The 7,735-nt window shown below is 45.8% G+C and overlaps 1 protein-coding gene across 1 annotated transcript in view; it reads right to left on the reverse strand.

The window, feature by feature from the left end:
- LIN28B (lin-28 RNA binding posttranscriptional regulator B) overlaps positions 1–7,447 on the reverse strand; it is a 99,994-nt gene extending 92,547 nt beyond the window's left edge. Inside the window, exon 1 of the mRNA XM_085056264.1 lies at positions 7,325–7,447. The gene's annotated coding sequence lies outside the window, so the exon portion shown is untranslated. The remainder of the gene's footprint in view (positions 1–7,324) is intronic.
- Between the last annotated feature and the right edge of the window lie 288 nt (positions 7,448–7,735).

Raw genomic sequence — 7,735 nt, forward strand, 5'->3', positions numbered from 1 at the left:
TTAGTTAACTCATCAGGAGTGAAGACTTAAATGGATGAATGCTGCAAAGTATACACAAAATTTTAAAACTCTGTGTACAGAGCCCAAGCACAGAAAGAGCATAAAACACCAGCTTTTAAAATATATCAATATACAGATACACACACACCAGCCAGATGTATTAACAAACTTTGCTGTCTATCATTTGAACCAGTCAGTGAAAATTAACCTTATTCTCATACACTGTACTTGACTGCTGGTAGAAGCATTATGCACACAGTATTTTGATTTTAAACACCACAAAATGTGTGTTATTTGACACTCTGAATTTACTGGTTTTACACAGATTCCTCAATGTGCAATTCTGAATAACAGATTTCCCCTTGAGATGTTTCCATTGTTTAAGCTCTTTTTTCCCCATTTGATTTGATTTAATTTCATTTCATTCCGTTCCATATAGTTACTTTGAAATGCCTAAATAAGAAAAACTAAGATTTCCTGAAAATGTACACTGAAGTGCTAATGTCCTTATGTGATTACAGGGTGGGTACAGTTGAAAGCTCTCACAACTTAATTCTTAGTTTACCCACAATTTTCTTTGCTTTTCTTCCATACTTTTGTTTTTACACCATTACAGTATTTTTCTAGCATGTGAAGATGAAAGCAAGCATGTGTGAGATATTTAAAATATTTTTACAATGCTGATTTAAGATAATTAACTGAACAATTAGCAAACTAAAACTTAGTCTTTCTTTGCTAATTTCAACCATTTTTGTCACAGATCTGAATGAAGGTAATGTCAGCTTCAAGTAAATAACACAGCTAGGCAATAGCCAGGTATGCTTTTTCCCTGATATAAAAGAGGCTAAGCACATCTCAGCCTTTAGGAAAACGAAGTTTTTGAAGATCAAGCATCCAGTTATGCACCTCTTAATTATGTGTAAGAACGTCATTCGTCTACAGTGAGAACAGGAACAAAGGAAGGTAAAGTGTGCTTCCCTATTGTTATGAATGTGATTCTTTTGGGCAATAAAAAGGAGTAATAAAGTCCACAATATTAGAATGGAAGCCAGTGAAAGTCTGACAACTCTAGGATCAGAGTTTCTCCTCAAAATTAAATGCTACTGCTACACTGACACTTGTTTTAGCAAAAAAAACTATTTAGCATTTATTTAGTTTAAAACATAATTAATATGTACAACAGGAGTATGCTGAACGAAATTATTTTTAAGGATTGAAATTACTTATATACAATTGTCCTATTTAGTGTATTTGATTTAGTAAAATATGCAATTTTTTATGGTCTGCATTTGAATATACATATACCAAACAACTATCAAAATTATTTAATTAAAAAGCAATGTAAACCAGGTCTGTTTAACAATATTTTGTAATTCAAAGATGAATTTTTTTACACACACAATTTAAAAATGGAACACTACCGTTCTACTTCCTACATATTTAAAGTATTTTGTTCCCAGTTTACTGTTGGCAAGGGCATTTGAAATTGCCACACACGGATTTGCTATACAGCAAATGAAACAATGAGAAAACTACCTTGTGATCTTCTTACATGTTTTCAGATGGATTTTACTTCATACTTTATTTATTTCACATCAGTACTTTGTAAGGAAAAGAACTTTAAATGCCTTAATTCTCAAATCATAGATAGCTAACATTTTTCCGAGATTGATCACTGATTTATTTTGTTATTTATTTCTGTGAGAAACTCCATATAAAGAGTAAGATTTTATTCCCTACTTGATAACTATTTGCGAACAAAACAATGCCAACTGAAGTACTGGAAAAAAATACCTGCAAAAGGTCACATTAAGAACGAGTATTATGACAAGCTGAATTCAATATTTAAGTCTTTAGTTTAAAGAACTTTTTTTTTTTCATTCTCCCTGATTACACAAAATCGAATGTGTATTGTTCACATTTAATACAGAGATGTTATATTTTTAATCCAGAATTATACATGCTTTGTCTTCAATGCAAACCCCTTATTAAACTGAGATTAAAGGTATAACTTACAACTTTCACTTAGGTTATACAAATACTGCAACCACTTAGGATTTTAGTATCATCCCCTCAAGAGCGATGGCACTACAAGTTTTATTTTTTAAAATTAATAATTTTTATTTACTTTTATGGCAATTTTATTATGGTTTGTTCAGACCTCCTTTCTGAGATGTTTTATATTAATACTTGTTTTGATGGAATATACACACTATTCACATATCTTTTCCTTTACACAGAACTTTTGTCTTATTTGCATGTGCTATTTACCTGTAAAACACAAAATCTTCTTTCTTCATTTTTGCTGGTTTTATTTAATCACTGAATTTTTACTTAAGGGCATTACAAAAGATGGATTTTATAATAATTTGTATTTTATAATATCCTTATCAAGTACTGATATGGATATTGCCTGCTAAAATAATCAAATCAAACACTGTAGAAGTCAAAGAGCAGATGAGTGTCTCTATTTTAAACACCAATATTCATTTTCCTAGAAGAGTGGATAGTACAGGGCACATCTTTCTCATTTCAGCTGGAGTGGACATCAGTCCTGTATGTCAATGCCTTCTGACTGAGTCACTGTTTAAAACAACTGAACAAATAAAGTAATGCAATGGTCACTTTCTATAAACTTTAGCGGAGATAGGTCATTAATTCAAACCAGAAAAAAAGTAAACAAAAACATCCGTGATATATAACTAAAAATTCACAATCTCTAAAAGACAAAAACCTTTAAAAACAATGTACACATCAGTAGCTGAAGTAAGTACAGTATCTGAAAGCAAAATACAGTATCTGAAAGAAAAGCAAAACCTAATATGTGATATAAAATTATTAGTGAGTGAGTGTACAAATTTTAACACTTGAATTTCTAGTAGTTATCCTTAGGTGTTGCATTACTGCATGTGGTCTACCTATTGAATATTTGTTAAATACCTTCAGAATATTTATGAAAACTTGGTTTAGTCTAAATGTGATATTGATATCAACACTGAACTAATACCTTCAAATTGGTAAAACATTGAATCTTAAACACTGCATACAATAAAATAATAAACATATACATATACTAGTTGAAAAGTCAGGTTTTAGGTCTGTCTAATTACTGCACATTGACATATAGAATTCTGCAGACTAGAAGCAGGATTTTGGGGAAGTGGTTTGCTAGAAATAATAAGTATGTGCTAGAATGCCAAAATGAATGGACCTGTAATTTAACTTTATTGAAACAACAGCATGTATGAACAGGATTTTTTTCTTTTGCTAAAATCACTGAAAATGCAGAAAATGGCTACACAACCCTCTCACGTCTTAAGCAGTAATATTAAAATGCAGATGTTAACATTTATTAAATGTTAAGAAATGTATTTAAATATTTTCAGACAGACCAATTTTTGCATCAGTAACAGCACAAATGACTCCCTAATAGAGCTACATTCAAGAAACCAGGGAATTGTGTAAAATTACCTCTATTTCTCTGTTAGAATTGACTAGTTAAATATTACAGTCCTCACTCTTCTGTATAATTAAGCTTTTGTTCAACTATGAAAAAACTAGAAACTGATTGCTTGAAAATGAGCTGCATGACCTTTGTCCTGGTTTGTCACCTCTGACCTTTAATTTGAAGGTCAATTCATTCTGCATATCAATTCATTCTATTTTTGGAAGCAGAATGTGTATTTTTAAAATTGTTATCCTTCCATATGAAACACATCATGCTGGTTTTATCTTTTTTTTCAGCCCCTACACATCACACCAGAGGAACATATTTGTTTTTTATTGAGCAACTGTATTTGAAACAGCGGGTGTGCAATTACAGAAAATGAACGCTTGTCTGCGATGAAAAAAAGCTTTCTAATTTTTTTCACGTATTAGAGATGTTGCAGCACGTTAAAGGGAATTTGGAAAAAAGGACCTACTGGACAGTGCACCTTTCTAAATTTGTCTTTATTAAATACAGGAAGAAAGGAGAAAACTTCACGCCTGCATTTGCATTGCTGCTAATGGATACCTGCTTTTTTCCTGAACCTTCCCCCTGCCACCAGCGGTTATTTCGTTCCCACTGATGACACACTGTTTTGATATTCACTTTCAGAACGTCCTTTGATAAACCGAACCTGTGGTTAAAAATAGCGAATGCCAAGTTCCTGTCTAGTTGCTGCTTTCATCCGCACTTCCTTTTCTCATGGGTAACGTTAAGCTTCCCAAGGTGGCCACAAAAACCTGCGCTGCTGGGAGGGCTCGTGCTCTGAAGGAGAGCGCGCTGTAGTATTTGTCATCGATTTTGCCGTCAGCATTCGATAGCGGAGCGATGCTGTGCATTACATAAAAGCTGGGGGTGAGAGCAGTCCCCTGCCGTGACCCCCGCGCTGGAGCAGCCAGAGCCGGCAGCCCAGCTCACAGGACACTGCGGCCGGGCCGGGCGGCGGGCAGGCTGCGCGGCAGTAACATGGCCGCGGGTTCAGCACCGCGGACAGCGCCGCGCCCACGGAGGAGGGGCCGCGCCCGCCGCCGGCCCTGGCGAGCCCGCGGGTCAGCGCGCCGCCCGCCCGGGACCCCGCGGGCCGCACGGCCACCGCGCCGCGCTCCGCTCCCCGCCGAGGGGAGCGCGGTTCCTCTGGAAACCGCCTGCCGGCCCAGCGCCACGCGTGGTGCCTCGCCTCTCCGCCCGGGCATCGTGCTGCGCGCCCCGGGCTTCGGCCGCCGCTCGAACAAAACGCTGCCACGGGGTTACGAGGCAGAAAATGAGGAGGAACAAATGGTTTAACTGCTTGGGCTTTAAAATTCGCTTCTGTGCTCGGCGATGCAATATGAAACACTGCGTGTGACCTACCACTGCATCCTGCGAATGGCCTAGAGCTCAGCTGTTCAGGCCTAGGAGGGAGAGCATGCGGGGTTTCCTTCCTCATTTATGTATCACCATCTTCCCTCTCACGAAATTCTCAACGCATGCCAGCTAATACATTTTCAGATTATCAAAACTTTTTTTTTTTTTTTTAAAGTGGGACAGCAGCACATGCCCTTTACAAAATGCATTTTAAAATTGACAGAGTAGAAGACAGTCATTTTTGTCAAGCACACACAGGCAGAGTTTTTAGTACAGCTGCATTTTTTTAACTACTGCAAGGGACAAACATCACATATAATCACTACTTTTAACATTACATACATGATTCATTTGACTACAGTACAGGAAACTTGACTTCCCGGTGTATTAATAATTTAGGTCATAATTTAATTCAATATTGATTCTTACCACTCTTATACCAAAGGGGGAAAAAAAAATCACCATCCTTTGAAGAACTATAGCTTAGTTGCTTATCTTATAAATAATTTTCCAAACATTTGTTAGTATTATCTCCTCTAAAGGTTTAAGGAGGTTTTTTTTTAATGGTGTGTTTTAAAAAATAAATGACTTGTAGTTTTGTAAAGCAAACAGGTATCAATCCAAGAGTAAACATGCATTACTGCACTTCAGGACAATGTTATATCCAGAGACCACTAAAAGTATACACAACTACATTTAAATGAACTACGACCAAATTTAGCTTATATTTTCTTAGTGTCTGATGACTTCTTCATGACAGGACACTTCTCCATACTTGCAATTTCCATGCAAGAAGGGAAATGCCAAAACAGGTGGGGAAAAAAACCAGAGCCCTGTGAATGGCCTATTTAAAATGAACTGCAAGACCAGTTACATAAGGAAAAAGAGTCAAGTCCGTAAACAAATCGGTGTAGTGTGCACTACTGTTTTGCCCCATCACTGCAAGACCATCGTACATCATTTACTCACAATCACTAACAAGCTAATGACTGGTAAGAGAGAAACAAGTAAACGAGTCAAATCTCTTTAGGTAATATGTTTATCAGATTATAATGGATAATTCCCTCATGTTAAAGCTAAAAGATACTTAAAATTAACCTACAGTTTCCAAATTTATTTAGATACGCCAATTACATATTTTATAATAGCTTGAGCAAAATACTTGCGTGCATTGCTGCTGTTTACTTTTTTCTACATTAATGTTCTCATTATCTGACCCGCTGTACGGTTTACTACAGTAACACAACAGCCGAGCGGAGCTGCCGGCGCTCAGACACGGAGTGAGCGGAGCCCGGAGATGCCGCGGCCGTACCCGCACCGCGGCGGCGAGCGGCAGCGGCCACGCGGACCCGCCGCCGCTGTCCGCGGGCGCGCAACCAGACAAGGAGGAGCAAGGCGTGTTGGAGGCATTTCGGCACTTTATTTGTTCTCCCCCGCACGGCGTCCCGCACCGCGCGCGGCCGGCACCGCAGAGCCAGCCGCAGGGCTCCGTGTCACAGTACCCCGGGAAGCCCGCCCGCCCCCTGGCCGGCGGAGCCGCGCCCCCGGAGCTGTCCCCGCAGCCCCGCCGGGGGCGGGCAGCGAGCGCCCGGCCGCGACCCCGCGCCGCGGCGGGAGCCATCCAAGATGGCGGCCCCGCCGCCACTCGCTTAAACCCCCGGCTCCGCGCACACGGCGCCGCGCGTGACACGCGGCCCCCGCCCGCCCCGCCGGTGGTTACCGCAGGGCGGCCGAGCCCCGCACCCTTCGGGGCGCGCCGCCTCCGCCCCATCCTCCGCTCCCCGGCCGCCGCGAGGCGGACGCGTCGCCCGGCGGGTCCCGTCCCGCCGTCCGTCCGCTCTTCTCCCCCGGCCTTCCCTTCCGCCGGGCCGCGGGCGCCCCGCGCCGGTCCTCGCCCGCCCCGCCCGGCCGCGGCTGCTCGCCGGGCGGTCACCGCCATCCGGTGGCGGCTGTCGGCGGGGCGCGGGCCGCCCCCTGGCGTCGGGCTGCCGCACCGTCCCCGCGGCCGGTCCCTCGGCCCCGGTCGACACCGGCTCTCGGCGAGGCGTTGCGCCCCGCTCGGCGCCAGGGGCGGCTTCGTCCCTTCACCCTTTCCTCTACCGCGGCTGCCGTCGTCGTTCGCGTTTGACGGGCGGCGCGGCCCGGCGCCCCCTTCCCTCGTGCCGGCGGCTCAGGCGCGGACAGCCGGGGCCAGAGCGGGCGGGCTCGGGGGCAGCGGCGGCCGGCGGAGGAGGGGGCGCGGCGGCGGCGGCGAAGGGAGAAAGGTGCGAACCCGGAAGTACACCCGCCCCGCCGCCGCCCGCAGGGAACACCCGCGCCCGCACACACAACAATGCGGCGCCGCTCCGCCTCCGCCCAGCGCAACTTTTCCTCCGGCACTGGAGAAACCCGCCGGCCGTCCCCTCCCCGCGGCCGCCCACCGGCGCCCCTGCAGGTGCGGCGCCGGCGGGAGGGCGAGACCCGCGAAGGGATGGGTGAAGGGAGCTCGCTTACCTCCCGCACGCCATGGTGGCCGGGCTGAGCGGGGCTGCGCCGGCGGCTGCCGCGGTGGGGAGGCGAGCGCGGGGGTTGGGGGGCACGCACCCACCGACGGGCGCCCCCGGCGGGGGGCTTTGCCTTCCCGAGCACTGGGAGGACGGAACGGAGGAGGAGGAGGAGAAAGCGAGCTGCGGCGGCAGAGGGAACCGGTGCTCCCAGCGGGAAGGCGGCGGCGGCAGCAGCAGCCAGCGAGGAGGGGCGGCGGCGGCGGGCGGACACGGCCCCGGCGCTGGCTCACGCCGCCGCAGCCGCCGCGCACCTGCCCCGCCGCCCTCCCCGCGGGCGGGCGGGCGGCACCGGCGGCTGCGCGCGGGGGCGCTCCAGGGCAGCGGGAGCCGGCGGGCGGGGCGGGGCGGGGCCGGCCGC

Source organism: Lichenostomus cassidix, chromosome 3, assembly GCF_008360975.1.
Source record: "Lichenostomus cassidix isolate B80296 chromosome 3, HeHo_3.0, whole genome shotgun sequence".
Taxonomy (NCBI): Eukaryota; Metazoa; Chordata; class Aves; order Passeriformes; family Meliphagidae; genus Lichenostomus; species Lichenostomus cassidix.